Source organism: Quercus robur, chromosome 9 (assembly GCF_932294415.1).
Source record: "Quercus robur chromosome 9, dhQueRobu3.1, whole genome shotgun sequence".
NCBI lineage: Eukaryota > Viridiplantae > Streptophyta > Magnoliopsida > Fagales > Fagaceae > Quercus > Quercus robur.
Genome location: NC_065542.1, coordinates 51,387,406 through 51,412,951, shown reverse-complemented (window position 1 = coordinate 51,412,951; position 25,546 = coordinate 51,387,406). Strand labels below are relative to the sequence as shown.

The 25,546-nt window shown below is 34.6% G+C and overlaps 2 pseudogenes; both read right to left on the bottom strand.

The window, feature by feature from the left end:
- Positions 1-384: 384 nt before the first annotated feature.
- LOC126698980 (salutaridine reductase-like) lies at positions 385-14,480 on the bottom strand (annotated as a pseudogene).
- A 7,592-nt stretch (positions 14,481-22,072) lies between these two features.
- LOC126698977 (salutaridine reductase-like) overlaps positions 22,073-25,546 on the bottom strand; it is a 5,819-nt pseudogene continuing 2,345 nt past the window's right edge.

The following is a 25,546-nucleotide window of genomic DNA, read 5'->3' as shown; positions in this document are numbered from 1 at the left end:
TTTTTGAAGAGAAAATGTGTAATGTCAAATTTATTTTCCACTACACTTTAGTTTATTTGGTGATTTGTGTGTACCTCCACAATTTTAATGTAATTTGATCAAATTAATCAACTTGGGTAATTGAATTAATTAATTTGGGTCAATCTATAACCCAACAATCTGTATTTTTATTAATTTGAAAATTGAATTGCCCTTTGAGGTTACAATGCGTTTAAATAGTAAAAAAAAAAAAAAACCTAAGGCAGCTAGGAAAACTTAAGGCAGCTAGGAAAACTTACAAAACTTTAATTTGACTAGATAACATTAAAAGCACCTAATGACAAGGAAATAAATGCTTAAACCTAAAATAATGAAAATTACATAAAAATACCAAAATTATTAAATTATAAAAATTAAAATATACATTCAATCCTACATCTTGAGCCATTCTAGGTTTTTTTTTTCTCCCTCTCTTGGTTGTTCAAAAGGTAGGCACTTCAGTTGTATTAAAGAAGAGGCCAGAGGGTCCACCTTCAGGCATTAGAGCCAACATCACAGGACCTCTTGCGCCTTCTTCAGTAGTCATAGCTCCAGTATTATGTATAATGTCTGTGCGGACAAACCCAGGGTGGATTGAGTTGATTGCAATTTTGGGATACTTCCTTGCCAAAATCCTTGTGTAAGCATTAAGAGCTGCCTTGGAGACGAAGTAAGCAGAAAATTAAACACCCCAACCTTTGGTTTCTATGAAATTCTCCTTGATATCTTCTAAGAATCCCTCCACCACTTTGTCCACCTTCTCTTCTGTGAGGCCATCAATATCTTCTAGTTCCTTCCTTACATTCTCATTTGAAATAAACTGAAATAATAAAACATAATTAAAATTTTCAATTTCTTGATATTCTCTGTCCTAGCAATTTCCTAGCACCAAATGATTAGTACAGGCGCCTATACAATTGTCAAAGCCACAAAACATTCATGCCACACTATGGTTCTTGCAACTAAACTTGCACTCTAAATTGCCAAAAAATGATCACGACCAATGTAGCTGCATGTACCTGGTTTAATAAGATGAGTTTTTGAATTTGTACCTTCAATTGTCCCGCAATGGAAGAAACATTTACTATTCTTGCTGAATTGGATAACAAAAGAAGTGGAATAAGTGATTTGCTCAGTTGCTTGATCCCATAGTAGTTTGTTCTCAGACAATTCTCAGCAGTTTCATAAGTCTGTTGTACAAGCTCCTTTAGAGGTTTGGCATTTTCGCCTATAACCTGTATCATCATGGAAAATGTTGAATTTTCTTGTCTAATTTTTTTTTTTGGTTCAATGATCAATTTCATTTAAAATTGATTAATTTTATGGCTCGGATTAAATATTAAAATTATAAAGGTGTTTGCAATATTGGATCATTCAAAATTCTAAAAGATGTGTATCATGTATACTTTACTATTAATGTGAGAAAAAAAAATTGAGACAAATGTGAGAGATAAAATTTAATTGTGAATGTACTCTAGAGAAAAATATTTGATTATTATTCAACACTGCCTTTCTGGTTGAATATTTTACGTTCTATTGGTATTCAAATTTCTGGATTATAGCCTTAATCAGTGACAAACAAAGATAATATAATATTGAAAGACATACTTCATCAAAATGAAGTTTCCGCAATTCATCCTTGGCTATGGCTCCTTGAACCCCTGCATTATTTACCTGTAATTTTGAAGTAATATCAAAGTTAGAGCTACCAAAGTAATAAGGGGAAAGGAGCAAGATTTCATGAATTAATAAGGATTTTATATTTTTACCCAATCTAGTAACGACACATTTTTCTTATAACTAGGCAATTGAGGGGAAAAAAACCTATATGATTCATATTCCTTAAATACAATAAAGTTATTTTTTATTTTTTATTTTTTTATTTGAGAATGTTAAATACAATAAAGTTGAATGAAGAGATTGCAACACATAATTATTCTCATTAGACTTTGGTAAACAATATTCGTCTTTCCAAAGTATGAGATGACTAGGGCTGTCCACGGGTCGGGTCGGCTCGGGTTTGGGCCTGACTCGAACTCGACCCGACTGGTCGGGTTATAAAAAATTTGACCCGAAACCGACCCAATAATGGATCAGACCCGACGGTTCGGGTCAACAGTTGAACGGGTCAGTTTGGTCGGTTAGGCGGGTTTGGGCCGAAATTGGGCTAAAATTGTGAATTTGCATAATTTTTTTTTTAATTCAACTTTTGACAGGCCTTTTGGGCCCAAATTAATGGGCTTACTACTTTTAACAAAGATTTATATCATTAAATCATATATATATATATATATATATATATATATATATCAAATGGGCCTTTTTTCACCTCCTTTATTTCAAATTGGCCCATTACACAACTTTGAAACCTTTGGGTCTCTAGCCCTTCAGTCCAAATTTAATTTTCTAGCTCACATCTAATGACAAAAAAATACAGTAAATATATAACAACACAACCTGGGTAATTGCAATTTGCAAGCACATAAAAAACACATGATATTACTTTCTAACCACCTGTTAAAACTTCACAATACAAAGAAAAATTTTCAAAATGCCTATAACATTATAGGACTGGGCAGCAAAAGCACAAGAGGAGGCCTAAAATTTTATAGGCATTAACATGTAAACCCCTGTTAAAACTTCTCACAATATAAAGAAATTTTTTCAAAATGCCTATAACATTATAGGACCTGGGCAGCAAAAGCACAAGAGGAGGCCCAAAATTTTATAGGCATTAACATGTAAACCCCCTGTTAAAACTTCACAATACATAACTTACATGTAAACCTGGGCAGCCTATTAAACCTACCAAGTTGTGCCAACCACTCATACATGTAAGTTATGTAACACAACTAACACAAGCCAGCAAACAAATTCTGACAAATATTCAATCACAGCCACACCACAAGTATGGCAACAAACCAGCAAACCAGCAAACAAATTTTAACAAATAATTCAATCACAACCACATCACAAGTGTGGTAACAAAAGATAATAAGAGCATCTCTTGCAATATTTCCATAGAGTTAAAGAAGGCAGAAAGTGTGTAAAGCAATAGCTAGCTATAATTAGTTACAAACTTCCAAAAAATAGCTTTTCTAAAACATTTAAAGAGCAACTACTATGTAGAGTTTAGTCCATGACTTATAGAAAAGAAAGCCTATTAAACTTAATAAGTTTTCTTTCCTATAAGCAAGAGTTAATTTATCAATTATCAGTTAGAAAAGCACTGTCCAAAAAAACTTCCAAATTGCATCCAAAAATCTGCCTCCTATACAAAATGTGTGTCCTTCCTCCTACAAGAAAATGGGCAAAAAGATATTTATCAATAAAAAATATAAGGACAAGACCAACAAATACAGAATAGTTATAACAAAAAACAATAGAGAAAGCAGAACCAAACTCAATATAAGGGCAGAAACTTACCCAGTTTTTGATTAGTCATCAATGTTAATTGAGATACCTTTGCTTGAGCTTGAACTTCCACCACCTCTTGCTGCTTGACGTATAACTAGAAAAGAGAAAGAAATGAAGACTATTAGATTAAATTTCATTTGCATAAGACACATTTAATAGCACTTAATAGACAAAGTTTGGAAGTTAACATATTACCTAAATCATGAAATTCATCTTCCAAGACCTCTACCTCATCTTTTGATTTGCGAAAAGAAATTGGAACCAAGGCTTGAAGCCAGTCTTGTGCACAAACCAGATTTTGAACCATAAGTGGGGAGAGTGAACTCCGAAATGGATCAAGTATGCGTCCTCCGGTACTAAACGCTGACTCAGATGCAACAGTAGAAACAGGTACAGCCAGCACATCCCTAGCCAATTTGGACAGCACTTGATATCTATCTGAATTGGACTTCCACCACCCTAATATCTCAAATTTCACATCCCCTCTTCTACTTTCACAATTTTCAGCCAAATATTTGTCAATCTCATTGCTACACCCTATGGACTGCTCAGCCTCCAAAAACCGTTCAAACCTAGAATTAACCATCACATATGGATCACTACAACCTATTGACTCACCTTCTATGTGTGTCCTCTCCCTCTCACTTGCTACTTGTACATTTGATGAATCAACACGAGAATAAAAATCATACAACTTGACCAAGGCACCCCTCACCAATTCAACCATCACATCAGCCACTTCATTTCCATAAATTTCAGAAAAAAAGAACTTCAAAAACCTCAACTTCTTTCTTGGATCAAGAATCACAGCCACATACAAGAGATGATTCATTTTATCCCCTTTCCCCCAATACTTATCAAACTTAGATTCCATTTTAGTTGCCATGTTTTTCAAGAGGTGGTTTTGTGATTTACTTAAATTGGAAATATTCTCTTGAATGACAAACATCTCATCAAAAAAGGTGTTGGCAGTAACATACAAAGAATCTGAAAACTTTTTTGTGGCATTGTAAAAAAGCTTCAAAAACCCCACAAATATCCTACAATTTTGAAAATCAATACTACTAGGAGATCCCATACTACCACTATTCTCCTTGTTCATAAAGTATGAAGAATAACTATCATCCTCAAAGTCCATACGTATGAACACTTTTTCAAATTTTTGTGCGGTTTCTAACATGAGGTAGGTAGAGTTCCACCTAGTTGGTACATCTAGACAAAGAAGAGACTTAGACTCAATACCTAATCTCTCCACAAAACCCACAAAAGTTTGATTCCTATTTGGTGAGGACTTCACATACCTCACAGCTTCACACACCTTTGCAATGGATGCATCAATTTCTCTCATACCATCCCCCACAATCAAATTTAGGATATGTGCACAACACCTCATGTGTAAGAACTCATGTTCTAAAACAGTCCCCTCCCAATCTTTAGTTACATTCTCCAAAAACTTAATAGTGGCACCATTTGAGCTAGCATTGTCCACTGTTAAAGTGAATATGCCATTAATACCCCACTCACGCAAACACAACTCAATCTTTCTACCTATAGTCTCTCCCTTATGGTCATCAACTTGACAAAAATTCAAAATTCTCTTATGTAACTTCCAATCATCATCAATAAAATGACTTGTAAGGGACATATAACACAGATTTTGAATACTCGTCCATGTATCCGTAGTAAGACACACCCTACGACCCTTCAAAGCCCCCCTTAGTTTTTTCTCTCTCAACACCATAAATGCTAATCACATCCCTAGCTATAGTTTGACGAGATGGGATATCCCTAATTCGCAACTTAGGTTGTAAGGTTGTTGCATATCTTTGAAACCCATACCCTTCAACAAACCTAAAAGGCAACTCATCAATTATAACCATTTCAGCAAGTGCCTTTCTAGAAGCCTCAACAGTAAAGGCTGACGGTACAAGCTGAAACCCTTCCTCCCCATCCATTTTAGGTTCAAACATTAAGGTTTGTTGCCCACTAAGTATCTTTCTATTAGGGTTTTTAACACAAATTGGTGTATGATTCAACAAATTAGCAGTACCATGCCCCTTACTATCAGCTAGATAAGTTTTTTGACAGTAATTACAAACAGCCTTAAAATGACCATCACCAATATCTACTTTTTCAAAATGGTTCCAGGCAATAGACTTTTTCCTATTAGTATAGACATTGCCTTTACCTTTAGGTGGAAGTGGGGGAACCTCAGCATGGGCAGTAGGTACAGCTTGGGCAGCTTGGGCAACAGGTTCAGTTGTGGCAGTAGGTGTTACTTGGGAAGGGGATGCATCACTTGAGGGTTCCATAACCTATAAACATCAAATTTATAGATTAGCAAACAACCATAAAAGTAGCACACAAACAATAACAAGAAGTTAAAAGAGAAAGAAAGGATACCTCAAAGAACTCTCAGCTATCAGGGATTTAACCTTGAAAAGGAAGCAAAAAGCCTAGGATTTCAACTCCTGTATAAAATTAACATTTCAAAATTTTAAGTTAAGAAAGCAAAATGAATCAAACGAGTAATAAAATACAATCACATAAGAAAATAAGAATGTGGATTTCATCTTTTTAAAATAGAGGCTCATCTTCTACTTTTTATACAGTGAAGATGCAAGTACATTGATCATAGAAAACGAAACAAAACAAAGAATAAAACAGGCAGATAAGAAAATAAAAATGTGTTTGGATTTCATCTTGTTAAAATAGGGGTTCATATTCTTTTTTTACAGTGAAGATACAAGTATATTGATCATTAAAAAAAAAACAAACAAGGAATAAAATAGGGCAGATACAAATCACACTCAGAGCACTACCATAATGAGTCAAAGCAAGAAAATGATAAACCCAGGGAGCACTAACAAATCACATACAGAGCACTAACAAAATGATAAACCCAGATTGGGCAAAAAAAGAGGAAATAACACATATTTGCCGAATGAAAATAACACTCAGTAGCAGATCACAACATTAAAGAACACATATTTGTACAAGGTGAAATGAAAATTAGATTCCTTATAATGCATTTAACAATCTAATTGCAAACAAGAGTTTCAATGCAATTAAGTAGCAGATCACAACATTAACAAATAAAATAAAATAAAGCTTAGCAATTTCTAGCATCAATGAAGAACGGATTATACCATACAAACTACAAAGGACTGAAAATCATCAAGCTTTCCTCTTTATTTGCCGAATCACAAACACAAAATACAGAAAAAGAGATGAAATAGGAAGGAAGAAACTTTACCTGATCTAAGACTAGGAAGCTGAGTCTGAGAGGCTGAGTGTTAAGGAGTAAAGGGATTTGTTTGTTTCAAAATAAAAATAAGAGATTTTGAAATCACTAGAGACTAGAGAGACTAGAGAGCAGAGAGAACGTAGAACACTCAAGAAAAGTCCAATTTATAAGAGAGAGATATGAGGGAAAATCTGATTTTGATTTTGATTTTGAGAAGTGTAGCCAAGTTGAGTCTTGAAACCCTAAACTATGATTCATGAACAGAGGCATGGGAAAGATCAAATTTGAGTTTGATTTGAAGGGTAGCCGACTAGCCATTTGGGGCTGGACCGGTTGGTAGAGAGAGATAGAGAGAGAGAGAGAGAGTGACGCCTGAAGAGAACTAGAGGAAAGTGAAGACGGAAGAGAGTTAGTGAGAAGGCCGAAGACTAGAGAAGAGTGAAGAGACTTGGAGAGTGAGAGAGAGAAGGCCGGACTCTGAAGTGTTAGTGAAGATTGAAGGGAAAGTTTAGGCTTTTGGAAATTTTTTAGGCTTTTAGATTTTTAGTTCCAATTTTAGGCTTTTAGTTTTAGGCTTTTGAGACTTTACAGAGAGAGAGAGAGAGAGAAGGCCGGACTGAAGAATGAAGGGAAAGTTTAGGTTTTTAGAGTTTTAGTTCCAATTTTAGGCTTTTGAGTTGAGACTTAGAGTTTAGTTTTAATTTTTTAGCCGTTCTGAAGACTTAGTTACTTTGGGCAGCTGGTGATTTGATGTTTACTTTTTGAGTGGAAAGAAATTTGTGGTGCACAGCCAGCACAGGTGCCGTGTGGTTCTCAATGAGGCAGAAACAACAGTGCTCAGTCTTGTCAATTATCAGTCCACTGCCTCCTCAGTTCACGTGATCTGCCCCTGGATCAGAATTTTTTTTTTCTTTTAAAACTTCGGTCGGGTCGGTTTGTACGGGTTTTTAAACCCTTAACCCGCAACCCGAACCGACTATTCGGGTTTCCTGAGAGAAGGAACCGAACCCGACCTGCCAAGAGCTTCAGGCCGACCCGTTGGGCTTCGGGTCGGTCGGATTCGGGCGGTTTGAACGGGTCCTGAACCCGTTGGACAGCCCTAGAGATGACGGATATTTCCATATTTAGATTATTCTCATCTACTAGCCAAAATAAATTATTGTCATACATAGACTCGACTAATTCTTACCATTTACTTTATTTAAAAGTCAAAAACTTTTTTTTTTTTTTGGGAGTATAAATTAAGGAGGGTTGTTTTAGAAACTTATACTAATTTGGGACAAAGGTAGTAATATTTATCATAAGTATAACATCACTAGTCACTAATCGCTCAAATTAATGAAGATGTATAGATTGCATTACCAATATGTCAAGCGTCCCAAATTGAATTTTGATGAAATCTTCCAAAGAAGAAATGCTAGCTGAGTCCTCCAAGTCTAGTTGATGAAAAATCACAACAGAGTATCCAGCAGAATTGAGTTTTTCAACAGCTACATTGCCCCTTTTCACATCTCTAGCAGTTAATATCACCTTAACTCCATTTGAAGCTAGCTGTTTAGATATCGCAAATCGTAACCCTTGGCCCCCGTTACAACTGCAATCCTATATGAGAAAGTTTGTAATAAATTAATACAAAAACAATGAGAGGACTGAGGAGTGAGCATTAAGGATTCCACTAGTATATATGTCATGCTTATTGTGGGGCTAGAAAATTCATGGCCCAGGCCCGCTCTATATCAAGGCCCAGGGCCTGATCTGAGGAGACCTATTGTCAAGGATGAGTTTAATGCAGGGATAAGATAAGTGAAAAGACTGCCAATACTGTAGTAGAGAACTCTGTGCCTGACAGGCCCCTATTCTTGACCATGCTATTCAACCTTTACGTCTACTCCCAACCACTTGAGGTATGGGCTGATAGGACAAGTCCTCTTCCCAGAAGGTAAAGCTTACACGTGGACCCTAAAGAAAGGAAGGAATACGAGTATAAAAGGAAACGAAAGCCAAGAGAAAGGGGGGGGGGGGAAAGAGGAGAAGAATGGGAAGAACTTGATGCTCCTCGGACTAAGTCCGAGGAGTCCAACCCTTCAGGCTACGACGTTGTAGGGCTTGGATGTTCAAGCCGAACCCCTTTCTACATGAGCCCCCCTTAAAATCAGGACTGGACCGTTGCCCCGCGATCAAAGGCAAGCCTTTTAAGCCCATTCTCTACAAATCATATTGTGAGGGATCTTTTATGTATGAGCCCAACGTCATTCTTGGGCCGTTAAATAATCGTGTCCCTACAATTGGCGCCGTCTGTGGGAAGGCTTGCGCGTTGGCGCAAGTGGCGTTTGAGTCAACTCTCTAGCAAGCAGGGATTCGCGAGTTTTCCTCCATCTCCGGCGACATGCAGTTGTTGTTCCGACATAAACTTCTGTCAGGGACTACGCCCTGTAGTGCCAACGGCGCGGGCAGCTCTAGGGGCTTCCGGCCTCAAGCCAACTCTCCCCGCCATGGTCTAGGGGCTGACCTTCGAAAAACAAATAAATACAAAAAAAGTACACAAAGAAAAAATTACAAGTTTTGGACAAAACCAAGGCCTTGCATGGTCCTCGAACTCAAGCCTATGGGGAAACCAAGTACTCAGAAGAAAAATTACAAGTTTTGGACAGAACCAAGGCCTTGCATGGTCCTCGGACTCAAGCCTATGGGGAAACCAAGTACTCAAAATAAAAATCACAAGTTTTGGACAGAACCAAGGCCTTGCATGGTCCTCGGACTCAAGCCTATGGGGAAACCAAATACTCAGAAGAAAAATCACAAGTTTTGGATAGAACCAAGGCCTTGCATGGTCCTCGGACTCAAGCCTATGGGGAAACCAAGTACTCAGAAGAAAAATCACAAGTTTTGGACAGAACTAAGGCCTTGCATGGTCCTCGGACTCAAGCCTATGGGGAAACCAAGTACTCAGAAGAAAAATCACAAGTTTTGGACAGAACCAAGGCCTTGCATGGTCCTCGGACTCAAGCCTATGGGGAAACCAAGTACTCAAAAGAAAAATCACAAGTTTTGGACAGAACCAAGGCCTTGCATGGTCCTCGGACTCAAGCCTATGGGGAAACCAAGTACTCAGAAGAAAAATCATAAGTTTTGGACAGAACCAAGGCCTTGCATGGTCCTCGGACTCAAGCCTATGGGGAAACCAAGTACTCAGAAGAAAAATCACAAGTTTTGGACAGAACCAAGGCCTTGCATGGTCCTCGGACTCAAGCCTATGGGGAAACCAAGTACTCAAAAGAAAAATCACAAGTTTTGTACAGAACCAAGGCCTTACATGGTCCTCGGACTCAAGCCTATGGGGAAACCAAGTACTCAGAAGAAAAATCACAAGTTTTGGACAGAACCAAGGCCTTGCATGGTCCTTAGACTCAAGCCTATGGGGAAACCAAGTACTCAGAAGAAAAATCACAAGTTTTGGATAGAACCAAGGCCTTGCATGGTCCTCAGACTCAAGCCTATGGGGAAACCAAGTACTCAAAAGAAAAATCACAAGTTTTGGACAGAACTAAGGTCTTGCATGGTCCTCGGACTCAAGCCTATGGGGAAACCAAGTACTCAAAAGAAAAATCACAAGTTTTGGACAGAACCAAGGCCTTGCATGGTCCTCGGACTTAAGCCTATGGGGAAACCAAGTACTCAGAAGAAAAATCACAAGTTTTGGACAGAATCAAGACCTTGCATGGTCCTCGGACTCAAGCCTATGGGAAAACCAAGTATTCAAAAGAAAAATCACAAGTTTTGGACAGAACCAAGGCCTTGTATGGTCCTCGGACTCAAGCCTATGGGGAAACCAAGTACTCAAAAGAAAAACGACAAGTTTTGGACAGAACCAAGGCCTTGCATGGTCCTCGGACTCAAACCTATGGGAAACCAAATACTCAAAAGAAAAACGACAAATTTTGGACAGAACCAAGGTCTTGCATGGTTCTCGGACTCAAGCCTATGGGGAAACCAACTACTTGAAAGAAAAACTACGTTACATGGACCTTAGAATCTATCCGAGGAGAACTCTCCATTAACAATTGGGTTAATTCCTAAACTGCATGGATTCTCAAGTCTGCTCTCGGATCCTCAGTACCAAAGGGATTGATGCAATATAGAGCAATATGTTACCAAAAACACAATCGGAGTCCCTTACTGCTCGGTTACCCCCTCGGATGAATTATTTAGAGTTTATCGTTCTCGGACGGTCTCCTTGCACTTATTACAGAATATTCAGCTGTTATCTCGGTTAGTTTCCTAAGTTTAATTTACTGTGAATTATCGTTATTATGCCTGGTAATGTCGGTAAATTAGAATTAGTTGGATTATGTTTCAAGGTTTCCTGCTCTAAGTATTATTGAAGAAAAACACACATGGAGCACACCCATTCACAAAGTAGTGTTGCAAAAAAGAAAAATATTCAAAACAAGTAAATAAATTCCCCTTTTATTAAAACAAAGAAATAGTACAGCGTACAATAAAAAGCTAGAATCAGCTTATATTAAAGCTAACTACATAATCGAAAAGAAAGATACAAGAGAATAAGATAAAGCCGAGGAGGTAGTACATAGGAGAGGTTGGCTGCTGCTTCAAGACTTTGTTCAAGGAAAACCATTCCTCAACACTTTTACATGCCCATAACTCAGGCAGCCAAAGAACCCAACGTGGGGCCTGCACCATTGAAGAAAAGGTGTAGAAAGCCCAGCTTCAGGCTAGCGCAGCTGAAGAAAAGGTGCAGGGAACCCAACTTGAGGCCCACACCGTTGAAGAAAAGGTGCCGGGAACCGGAAGTTGAGGAGCCTACACAAAAATTTGCTTGCGACAAGGCAAACGGCGCTGATGACGGAAAATCTTTCTTCTAACACACCAAAAATCTGGTGTGACCAGAACCTGCTTCGGATTTTGACTAAAAGAGGGGAGGGTACCGTTCCCACTATGTCCAAGCGGGAGGACACCTTAAATCTGTGCCTCCCTTGCCCAGACCACATCACTTTACGTCTTGGAAGGGTCCGGTGCCTCTGTGGCGGGTGAAGTTCCTCCACCTTCACCTAAGTCTCAAACATATGGCGCAAAGGGAAGATGACACTGGAGGAGGGAACTGGTTATGGACAAAGGGTTATGATTCTGAAGAGAGCAGAAGGGTTTATATGCCAGGAGAGCAACCACCTGTCCTACTTATATAAAGGGTAAGGAGGTGTCATTTAATTTAATTTGAGCAGATTCCCAAGACGCGCTGCAGACAAGGCAGCTCTGGCTCAATTTCCCACACCCTCCACAACCGTAGGATCTCAAGATCCTCGGGAAGGCGCGCTTCGATTGTTGAAACTTCAGAGTACTCACGCGAACGAAGGGAGGACTCTTGACTTGGCACGTCTCCCATGTGAATGTAAAAACACAAGTATGAGTGGAGTGCAGAACCTGAACTAGCCATGATGTGGGCCCAAAGTCACCAAAACCCTCCTCCCCAACTAAAAGTCGGGCAGCAGGATTTTGAGGGGCTATTGTGGGGCCAGAAAATTCATGGCCCAGGCCCGCTCTATATCAAGGCCCAGGGCCTGATCTGAGGAGACCTATTGTCAAGGATGAGTTTAATGCAGGGATAAGATAAGTGAAAAGACTGCCAATACTGTAGTAGAGAACTTTGTGCCTAACAGGCCCCTATTCTTGACCATGCTATTCAACCTTTACGTCTACTCCCAACCACTTGAGGTATGGGCTGATAGGACAAGTCCTCTTCCCAGAAGGTAAAGCTTACACGTGGACCCTAAAGAGAGGAAGGAATACGAGTATAAAAGGAAACGAAAGCCAAGAGAAAGGGGGGGGGGAAAAGAGGAGAAGAATGGGAAGAACTTGATGCTCTTCGGACTAAGTCTGAGGAGTCTAACCCTTCAGGCTACGACGTTGTAGGGCTTGGATGTTCAGGCCGAACCCCTTTCTACATGAGCCCCCCTTAAAATCAGGACCGGACCGTTGCCCCGCGATCAAAGGCAAGCCTTTTAAGCCCATTCTCTACAAATCATATTGTGAGGGATCTTTTATGTACGAGCCCAACGTCATTCTTGGGCCGTCAAAAAATCGTGTCCCTACACTTATATTCAACTAACATTAGGAGGGCATTTGGTTCACCGTAATGTTACATTACACCATAATATTACGTTATTGTAATTTTATATTAATGTAATTTCAATATAAGAATACAACATTACATTGTTTAGGGAGTGACGAGATTAAGATGATGTGATATATTTTGTAATTTTAAATTATGATAATATTAGAAAAAATAAAATAAACCAAAAATCTTAATGTCACATCATAATGTATATCACATCAAAGGCATATCACAATGAATCAAACGGCCTCGAGGGATTGATGTTTATACTTTTTTTTTTTTTTTTTTTTTTTAACATTATATCGACACTCTTTCACATGGATATGTAAAATGTGGTCCCCCTGGTATGATCATTACAAAGTATAGACATTGTGCGAAGCATTTTACGTATGCAAAAGTAAGGGTGTTCGCAGTGTGGTGCGGTTTTAGGCTATTTTTAGCACTGCACTTTGTAGTGTGGTTTAGCCAAAATCGTAACTGCATCGCATCTCATTTTTGAGGTCACATGTGTAGTGCAGTGCGGTGTATAGTTTAGCCAAAACCATAGCCGCACCGCACCTCATATTTGCAGTCACATGTGCGGTGTAGTGTATAAAAATTCACCTGCTATATAAAAATTCAACATATATATATCACCATACAATTCAAAATGTATCAGTAATATCGCTATCTCAAATTCTCAGGTATACATCAAACATGTAATGAAGTCAAGTACTTTGAATAAGGTAGAGTGGCAAGCAACTTAAATGTTTTAACTATCAAAATCTAATGCTCTTCAGTCCTCACTTTAGATCAAGAATATGAAGTAAAGAGTTTATGTGAAACACCGGGTACAAAGCAAAAAGGATTTACCCATACTCAAAGCAATTCTAGTCATGCCTACTAATTTCAAGTTTCAATTTTAAAAACCATAATGTAAACAAGTCTAAAGCAAAGCATGAAATGAATTACAAATCCAAAACAAGTACTAATTGTAAACCCAACAAGAAATTGTTTAAATGAACATGAACAAAAAAAAAAAAAAAAAAAAAAAAAAGTCTGTCCATCCAATGCTATACTTCTCCAGTTCTCCCCCTCCCAATTCTATTTTTTAGCTCACACTCCAAGTCTTCACTTAATCTTCTTTATCTTTTGCCAATTTCATCAATTCTATGAAAATAAACACAGAAAATGTTAGTAAACTAATAAACAAAGAACAATAAACTAATATACAATTTATATATATATAGTTTTAGAAAATTACCTGCTTCAGCATCTTGCTCAAGACTTTCCACTTCATTCATTGCTTCCCGAATATTGATTGGTTTAGATGGGTTTTTTAATCAATTTTGAGCACAGATAATGGCCTCCACAGTTTTAGGAGCTAATGAACTCCTAAAAGGATCCAAAACACGACCCCCTGTGCTAAAGGCTGACTTAGAAGCAACAGTAGACACAGGAATAACTATGACATCTCATGCTACCTTGGAAAGGATTACATATCTAGTAGAATTCACCTTCCACCAAGCCAAAATATCAAACACTAATTTGTTAAAAAGTGTGCATTAAACACTAATTTTTCTATAGTTAAAAATCAGATTACCTCTTGGTTGTTTCTGCCATTTGTTAGAGTCTGATTAATGCGCTCAATGTTCCTTGACAATTAATGTTTTATGATTTTGCTCTTGGTGTAAGGCTGTAATTAGGGTAAGAGGTAAGCTTATAGGTATTTATATATAGTTGCATAATGTTGATATTTGTCAATAACTGTCGACATAGCTAGCTTTTCTACGTAGGGCGTGATGCATGACAGAGGTAGTTCCTTTGAATATTCCAGGTATGAATTTTACTCACTGTTCCATTTGAAGCTAGCTTTCTACGTAGGCCATGACGAAAATTCGAAATTTGATGTTTACTATTCTCACTGTCCTATTCATATTAGCTTTATAATAATAATTGTGAAATTTCGTTGAAAGTTTTTTACATTGCTTTGATTTTTTTTAGTTACTTTTTTTTTTTAATTTTTAAAATTTTAGTACCTTTATTTTTATTTTAATTAATTATTAAATTAATTAAGATATCATCATGCATGATTTGACCTTTGGTTTGGCCTTAAAAATCTTAAATCACTTCCTTTTTCAATTCTTTGAACAATTCGATTTTTGAAACGTAGGTTTGCAACTTCTCAAATGTGCGTGTAATTTGGAGTTTTTTTTACTAAAGACTATTTGGGGCCTTTGGGCTATAGTAGAATGCATTCATGAAATAGTAAATTTTGAATTTTCTTGCTTTTAATTGTGTTTATTTGTTTTCCAAAGTGTATTTCCCAATTTTCAGGTCTTGTTGATGTGTTTTGTTAGTTGTATTAGGTCAAGTTTATGAATTTTTTGTTTAAATGTTATAGTATTGGAAATATAAGTTTTCATTACTCATGCTTAATTGGAAGGTTGTTCCAAGTTGGTCCTATATAAATGATAATTCCTAGTTCATGTATGGATGAAAATGAGATAATAAAGTGTATTATTATTTTGAGCCTTTTGCTTTTGAGAAGAATAAATTCTTCGTGTCTAATTCTTATCCTTCGATCGATTCCGATAGGTAACGAGGTTCTTGTTCTCTATCTTTCGAGCAGATTACTTGGATTCATTTGGGTGGTGAAGTTGTTTATCCTTGTAAGCGACTCTTGTTTGTTTTGTTACATGCGTTTGTGTGATTATAGTTGGTAATAATTTTTATGCAATACATAATCTTTTTAATTGAATTTTCACTTTAACATTGTCATATGTTAGTCATTATCCTTTGTAAGTGTGCTATGTTTGGATGATAAGGTGTTATGTGTCATATTTGGATGGACATATGACAAATTTCAACAATTAATTTCTCAATAATATATTGTTGAAATTTGAAAATTTTCTTTACAATTTAATATAATTGTAAGTAAAATAAGAACCAAATGATTATTGGTGGAAATTGCTCATGTTAATATCTTTCAAAAATATACTTAACTTTTCATCTAATTATTTGAAATCTGTTAAAAGAATCTTAAATTTCTTGAAATTGCTTTTGACAATGCAAAAATTCACTGAGATAAATCTTTAACTAATGAAGGATTAAAATATATTTAAGTTTCAAGGCTTGCATTTTATTAATTTTAGATTGAATGTTTAAGGATTGTGTTCTTTGAAAAGATATAGATAAAAGGTAGGCTTATTAAACTAAATAACTAGAAATAAATATTCAAATTACAAACATTACTATATATTAGATACAAATGTTTAACTATTCAGCCACTCAAATTGATTTCAACTTTTCGTTTTCTTCTTTCTAATTTCAATTAATTATTAAAATTGAATAGTTCATTATCTTTTTAGTGGATACAATTAAAATTTCAAGTATAATCTCCAGCCCAAAGATGAGTTTTGTATCTCTTCGTTTATCTATGGTTACAATGTTTCCTCTTCCAAAACCTTATTTCTCTCTGACTCACACATCAATTATTTATTTAAGCTTTACAATGTTATATCTACTAGTGTACATCTAGGTACAATCACCCCATCATCTACAAAAAGAAATGAAAAAAAAAAAAAAAAAAAAAGCTCAATACTAATTGTTCTCCACATTTTTCAATCAAGCTTGAGTTTTCACAATTTTGAAAAGACATAAATTGTTTTTGTCAAAGATTTTCAAAGTTAAATCGACAATAGGATGACCATTGAGGTGAACAAACCCACAAATAGAAATGATCTCTTTTTTTCCCTTTCTTTTTGGTATTCTTGTATTTAGTCTATGAAGTGATTTTGCTATTTTCCTTGCCAAATTTTTTAATGATATTGGCTTTTGTTACTCTTAATTGACTTGGAATTGACAATGCAAATTTAGTTAATTTGAGCTTTTTTGGTAAGTTTTTACTTTGCTTAGTTGATCTTTAAGGAAAATATCAAAAAAAGAATAAGACAAAATATAATTTACTCTAGAGTATCATTATGCTATTAATGTTTTTATGTATAGATACTTGAGGAACTTGATTAATTCTTTGTTGGAATTCCAATTATTCTTTTGTCTAGCCTCCTAGATTAATTTTTGGGGTGCCAATTATAGCCTAGAGGTAACAACATTCTTTGTGATGTCCCACATTTGTGGTTCAAACCCCACCATCTCCCCTCCACTACTATTTACCTATAAAAAAAATAAAAAAGGTTAGAGTTTGCGTTAGTTTGAATAACATTTGATGTCCTATTATTTGCTTAAATCTTTCATATATGCAATGCTTAATTCATTTAACGTTTTTGAATTAATCTTTTTTTTTTTCACCTTTTAGTCTCTTTGTGATTTTGAAATTGCAAAAATTCTATTACATAGCACCAAATTAAGCTTATGTTCTAGGAACAACATACACAATGCCTAAGGTGCCCTCACTTTTGACTAATTAAGCACTACACCACATCAACTTTCAATAGGGTTGATTTCTATGATGAAGTTATTGGTATTTGTATTGTAAGCCTTAATGAAAAACGAACTTTTAAATTCCATAAGTATGTACAACATATGGAACAAGAAAATGAATTTATCTGTACAAACTTTTGAACAATAGTTTTTGAATAGTTTTGTATAACTACTCAATAATTGTCATAGTTTAAATATGTCAATGTCACATTCATTGTGACAAGTGAGAAACCATGGACGTGTGCACTCCCTATAAAACAATATCTTAATCTCACTAAGTTGAAGGTAGTATACTATTTAACTATTTTGCCAAAATTTTGTATTAAAGTTATAGATTCTATCTTCTAATAGACGTTTGTGTTGGATGATTTATATATCTATAATTGGCTATTCAAACTAAGAATTTCCCGTCATATGTTACTCTCTAAAAATCTTATTAGCTATATAGATGTTACTTTTGGTTGATGAGACAAGATCAACAAAACACGACTTTTATATAATTATATCTAGACGATACTGCAATTTCATGATGGATAGGTTGGTCTTATTCTAAGTAATCATATGGTTTATGAATTTGAAGAGTTATATATTACAGGATTTATTCAAATGTTCATATGATGAAAAAAAAGCTTGCTTTTTGAATTTAATTTAATTATATATTTCCACTTTATGATATATGATTTATTGATTATGAGAAAGAAAGAAATGTTGATCTATGTTTTGGAGAAAAATATACCTATAAGAGTTGATTCGCATGTTTATGTACAATAATTCACAAAGAATACATGACTACAACTTGATCTAATAGTTCTCACACTATAAAATAAGAGATAGCTTCTTTTATTGCATTGTGTTTCAAATTTTTCCGCGCATCGCCTAAATCTGCGACTAGTTAAGATCTAATTGTACCTCTTTGTCCCCGCAATCAAGGTTATATTTGCCATTTGTTATGAACATAGAGTATCTGTATGAGCAATGGTGGCCTATGGATGAATATTTAGGAGCAATATAGCCTATTGACCCTTATAATTACTTACAGGGTATTAAGGTCAAGTTATGACCCCCAAAAAAAAAAAAAAAAAAAAAAAAAAAAAAAAAAAAAGTAAAAAAGCTAACAGATGCCTTAGTAGCATTAGTTTAAGAATTATTTTTAGAAAATTTTTTTTATGGGAAAAGAAAAGAAAAAACCTTTTTTTCTTTTTATAACTTTTTATATTTCCCATGAAAATAGTATTAAAACTTTCCTAAAATGATATATTAACAAATGTCTTAAAAGCACTCGTTAACAGAACAATGCTTATAGCGTATTAGATTCGTGTTAAGTAAAAGTTGACTCACTCTCAACTAGACATGGCAAACAGTTAGGTCAGGTCGAGTTAATCAAGTTGCGGATCAAATGGGCCAGATTAAAAAATGGGTTAAAAACGGGTCGGGCCAATCGAGTTTTGGGTGGTTCGAGCAGGGTCAGGATGACCCGTATTTTAAAAATGAATAAATGAATTTTTTTTTAGAGAGAATGAATCAACTCAATCAAGGAAATGAATTGTACATAATACCTTTTGTTTGTTTGTTTTTGTTTTTTTTTTCCCCCACATTAAGTGGGCATCTACTATTATTAGACTATTTGTGTTACTATTATACTTTTGTATATCTTTCTTCTATTACTTAGTATTTAAATTAGTGTTAGCATTTAGTAGTGTAGATGTGTAGTTGTAGGTGCTTTTGCTTTTTGTATTTTTTTCATTTTAATTAACTTTTTTTTTAATAAATGGGGCAATGACCACCGCCACTAGTGGCTACTAAATAGCTATAGTGTAAGTGCCGTGCTTTGTGCCTTTATATCTATGCACCTAGCACCTTGACATGTAGTCTAAATATTATATATATATAAAATAAAATTAAAAAAAAAAAAAAAAAAAGCAAAAGGTTTAAAATTGGGTCAAGTCCTGTTGGCCCTAGATATAGCAAATGATCAAATCGAATCAATCACATTGCGTGCGGGTCAGGTCAGGTTGACCCATATTTTTCACATTAAAAAAAATGACAAATAAATGCCAAATTTTTAGTGCACAACGTAGTTTCCATGTTTTCAGGCAAAAGATGTGATCGATACAGAGTAAGAATTTTTTTTTCCCTGTGCTAAAACTTGATTCAAATGCAACAGTAGTTATAGGAATGCTCGTCAGATCTCATGCCATTAAAGAGAGTTTTGGAAACCGATTGTAATGTTCTTTCCACCAAGAGAGAACTTCTAACTTTGGATTTTGCCTTTTGCCTAGGCTCTTCTAAATACAAGTCCAATTAAGATTTTTTTTTGTTTTGCCTTTTGAGTCACTATTGAATTCTTCTAATTTTGTCTTGTTTACTGTTTCATCAGTTGGTGGCCAGGTTTGTGCTAGTTAGATAGATATTACTATATTAGTTAGACAGACTTGGACGTGTTGTTAGTAATAATTAGTAGTCTTTGTAGTAGAACTTAGTTACTTAGTATCTAGTAGATAGTTAATGAATGTTATAACTAGAAGTAGAGCTTAGTAATTAGTAGTTAGTGCTGCTTACTTAGTAGTGCAGTCTGTGTAGACACGGGATAGTAAATGCTTTAGGCTTTAGCTTTCCTTTTGTATTTTTTGTCCCTTTCATTTAACTCTTTATTTTTTTAATAAATAGGATGCATAACACACAAGTTCATTGTGCCTTTTATGACAATGTAATGCACCTAGGAGTAGTCTAGCACACCTTGCCATGTAATTTTTAAATATATTTTAGGGAAAAAAAAGTTAAAAAATGGGCGGGCCACAGGTTGGCCCATATTTAATTCGGGCAAAAAAATGGGATTCGGGTCGGGTCAGCAAATTTCTGCCCGTTTTGCCATGTCTACTTTCAACCTAATCAAAGTTTTTTTATTAGCTTTTGTGATTTTCTCAATGTTATTAAATCACAAGTAGTTTGGGTTGTATTTGGCTTTTATCATAGTAATTATTAGGTACTTCGAGAGTAGGGTAACATGGTACTCATTCTCTCATATTCATGATGAATCTTACTAACCAAATTCATCATGGGGGTCATCAGTAATGTGAGAGGATAGAGCATCATATCACCTTGATTACCTAATAATTTTTCACTTTATAAGTAGGCATTGACGTTTTCCTATCTCTGTCCATGCCTATGTAAGCTACGACACCCATCCCAATAAGAGATCTGGGTGTGATCCCTGCTTATATAAAAAAACCGATTGATATCTTAGTCTGATGATAAAGAGTTATTATAAAAAAAGGACGCATAAGTTAAAACTTTCTTTAAAAAAAAAAAAAAAAAAAAAAAAAAAAGATTCCCAAGTAAGCCTTTTGTTTTTATCCCACTTTGTTAATTAAGGGTCACGGTCATCTCATTAATTGAAGTTTAGGATAAGTTATTTGTTGCAACCCAATACGTAGGCCATGACGTTTTTTTATGCTCCCAAGTCCTAAATAGTAAATACCATTGGTACAAAAAAATAAATTAGAGAAAAAAAAAAAAAAAGATTGGTGGGCTATCAAAAATAAATTTCATTCGTGGAACATCTGGACTCCATTATGGTAAAACCCAAATGGGAACTTGACTTGATATAGGTTTTGGGTCCCTAGAGACCATTGTTTCAACTTTCAACTAACGGATTACTTGTCTAACCAGATGCAAAAAATTGATCTTAAGATAAAGGTAAAAAAATTGATCTTAAGATGCAAAAAAAAAAATACAAAAATATTTACAATAACATATATAAGCATATAATGACATATTTAATGTAATATTAATGTTTTGGCTAAAATATTGTGTTTTGGTCCCTTAAGTTCGCATGAATTCTGTTTTTCATCTCTACTCCTATCTTTTTTTTTTCTTTCCTAAATTCTGCAAAGAGCTTTTTCAATGGTTCTAGAATGAAAATAGGAAAGAGTAAAGGATTTTTTATTTATTTAGTTTGGGATGAAAAACGAACTTTTTAAAGTATAAAACCAAACAATGATCATGCAAACTTTAGGGACGAAAGCAATATTTATACTAATTTAACTACAAAAAACGAAAAAAGAAAAAAAAATTATTACCCAAAGAGAAAAACATTACAAATTATACTCATCCAAAATAACATCCAATATTTAGACTAATTTAACTAGAGAAAACGAATATATATATATATATATATATATATTGCCAAAAGAGAAAAGCATTACAAATTATACTCATCGAAAATAACATCCCTAACACTCCATTTGATAGGAAGAAAATGAATGAAATGAAAAGAATTGTTTTAAAATATTCATTCTAAGGACTTTCAGCAACATAAGAGTTATGATCAATCAGTTTTATGTTATATACCAAAATATAGGATAAATTTGAACTAATAATAAATAGGAAAAAAGTGAATACTATTTTGAAGATCTCACTATTGGTTTACATGTTCTGTAAGTTCTTAAAATGCATGCAAATTTTTATGCCAATTTAATATAATTTACTATTCAATCCATAAACTCACATTTTATGCATTATTTTAAATTACAGAAGTTTAAATTTAAACAATTGATTGATGACATAACTATTAATATTTTACCACCTTAAAATTTTGCAAGCATGGAGAATATTAAAAAAATAATAATAATAATCAAATGGTGAATTTTGTCAAAATTTACATTCATTAAGAAAATATTGAATGGTGTAACATTGCTTAAAGTTATATTATGTAAAATATATATTTATATAATAATTTAAAGTAACCTAAATTTTCTTTCTTTAGAGAACCAAACATATTTATATAATAATTTAAAGTAACCTAAATTTTCTTTCATTAGAGAACCGAACAATATAAATGAGTCAAAAAGCTCTTAATTTCGACAAGTATCATGTTGCTCTAACAACTAGTGTTGAAATAGCTTTCACATAATATAAAGTAGAATAATAAAGCTTTCTAAAGCTTTTATTGATCAAAGCAAGATCGAAATAAACCAACTATAAGATTTAAAGAAGCTTCCATAACACATTTTTATTCTCCATTTTTCTTCCCTATGCTTATGTGCTTATTGGGTAGCATCATTTCTTATTCAAAAGGTTGATACTTCCATTCGATCAAAGAAGAGGCCCGAAGACCCACCTTCAGGCATCAAAGCCAACATCACAGGACTTTTTGCACTTCTTCAACAGTTAAAACTCCACTGTTGTGGTTCAAGTCTGTGCTGGTATACCCTGGACACACGGAGTTGATTGCTATTTTGGGGTACTTCCTTGCTAGAACCCTTGTATATGCATTAAGTGCTGCCTTGGAGACTATGTAAGCAGAAATATTAACAGGCCAACCTTTGGTTTCAATCAAATTCTCCTTGACATCTTCTAGAAATCCTTCCACCACCTTGTCCACCTTCTCTTCTGTGAGGCCATCAAAATCTCCGAGCTCTTTCTTTGCATTCTCATTTGAAATAAGCTGAAATATTAACATAATTGAAATTTTAATTTCTTCAAAAAAAAATTTCAAGCAATCCCCTAGAACCAAATGTTTAGTGCAGGTCCTACACAATCGTCGCAGCCATAATCTTGCACTCTATATTGCCCTGAAATATTCATGACCAAATATAGCTGATTATAAATGGTTTAATAAGATGAGTTTTACATTCTGTACCTTTAATTGTCCCAAGGCGGAGGAGACATTTACTATTCTTCCTGAATTGGATAATAGAAGAAGCGGAATAAGTGCTTCGCTCACTTGCTTGGCTCCATAGTAGTTTGTTCTCAAACAATCCTCAGTTGTTTGATAAGTTTGCTTTATGACTTCCTTCAGAGCTATGGCATTTGGACCTAAAAGCTGTATCATTATATGCAAAGGTATTAAATGATGCTACAATACTCTTCTTTATAAAACTTGATTAATTTCTATTTTTCTTCATATTGCAAGTCATCAAAATTTTGGGATATGCCTTCAATTTGAGAGAGAGCGTGTTGTGCATAAAGGATATGTATCGTTTTCTCTAACAACATATGTAATCCACAACTATATAAGACTACATATGATGACAAAATAATGTTATTGTATGGTTATGATGAGTGATCACATGATTCACATCATACTATGATGTAGGTTTGTCCAAGCAACCCAACCACCTGACTAAACCGACCATTGGCAGCCCGATCCAATCCTTTCATCGGTCAACAATAGGTCCCTTCTCTCAGAAACAAACTTCGGCCAGTTAAGTGGTAGGTGTCTTCCATGAAAAATGAAGCCACCCTACTCGACCAAAAAAAAAAAAAAAAAAAACACTTCAAGTAACCCTCATATCTACCCAGATCCAGCAACTATTAGGCCCTTTGCTGCTTAGATCTAGCCATGTTTGGCCTTCTCCGCTTAGATCCACTTAAATCCAGCGATGTTTAAATTGGATTGGCTCAGATTTGGTGACGTTTGCTTAGATTTGCTCAAATCTAACGATGTTTCTCTCTGATATGACCGACGGAGTTTCGCCTAGATTCGACAATGTTTGGCTCAAATCCAACCTAACCTTACTCTCCTCCGCTCAGATTAGGCGAAGATCTACCTTCCTCCACCCACCACCACTCCATCGGTAACTAAACTGACAAATCGTCCACCAGAGCCCGATCCAACTCAACTCGTGGTTGTTCGCAATTAGCCGTAGGTCTTCACTTCTTCCACTCAACCTAAACGGTTTGAGTAACGAGTTAACCTTAAACCCTATCCGCCTAATCCATAGACATCCCTACTATGATGTACCCTCATACAGACAATAACTTAATGATGGATGAAATTACTTGTAAAAAAAAAACTTCAAAAATTTCAAAAATTTGCCACAACAATCTCAACAATTTTACTATCTGAATTTTTTAAAAAGTTTGACCCATAGCAACATCGTTCAACGAAAGCAATGACATAAGATTAAGTAGGGGTGTGTAGCTAACCTGCCAAAACCGACCCGATCCAACCCATCCTGCTGTGTTCGGTTGGGTTGCGAGATTTTTTTTTTTTTTTTTTTTTTTTTTTTATAGTGAGTCGAGTTGGGTTTGAGTCGTAAGATTCACAAATACACCTAACTCGACCCAACCCGCCTATAATTAATATATATTTTAAATTAAAAAGTATATATATATTTAGAAATATATTATACAATTTTGTTATTTTCTTTTTTGCCCCTCTTCCTAAATAAAACTCAACCCTAAGTTCTCCTTGTATAGTTTGTGTTTGTTTGATGTTATTTTCAAGATTATTTGGTTATAAATTTCTCTTATTTATGGGAGGTTGTTTTAATGCTCAATTTAATAATAACAATGGAGACTCCAAGATATTTTTAGGGGGGTTAGGAATGATAGAGCAGAAATTTGTCATAGGGGTAAGTAAAAAATTAAATAATTTTTTTTTTCTATACATACAACTTCCATATTATATACAATAATCTAAAATAATATTCTAAATACAATACAACTATATTGTACAGTAGTCTAAAAAAATTATTAATAGTTAAAATATCGATAAGATAACAAATATAATTAAATAATTAATCATACATTTCTTTTTTCGAATTAATAATAACTTATTATATTTATATGTATTATCAATTAAATAAAAATATATGATAAAGAAGAATAGTAACACACCTAGGAGTAGAACTAGGAGTAAATGTGAAACTAAGAAAAAAAAAATAGTAACTAATATAAGTTTTTGCTTTTAAAGTGTATGACTTTTTAATCATACACGTGGTCACTCTCTTGGAATTTGAGCAAGCACTAAAAGATTTCTTGAACTTGAAAATCTATAGAGTATTTATCAAACCATTTAATCAAATAAAGAAAAAAAAACTAAGAAAATATAGAAGAGAGAAAGACGGATAAGGATAATGGGAAATAATCGCATATGTAGATAGAGATCTATTGGTTGTAATAGTAGTGTAATTTTTTGCTTATGAAAAAAAAAAAAAAAAAAAAAAAAAAAGTGCAGGGAAAAACACTTCATTTTGCTTCAACAATAAAGTAAGCCAGAGTCCCAAAGAGAAGTTTTTTTTATTATTATTTTTTTTTAACGAATGAGCAAAAATTTGAAACATTTTTTTTGAAAATAAAATTCTATACACAATACTTTCACAAAAAATTTATAACAAAATCTAGGTGGCAAGTTGTTAATGGTAGATAAAAAATAATGTTAGTTGTAGGTCCAAATAAAAACTAGTTACAACTTTGAAAGTTCAAATAATGTGTAAAACACCCTTGAACGTTTAGACCCCCAATAACAAAATAATCAATTCAAGCTTTATGTCAAACAACTAATGTGCGGAAAATGAACAAAAGCT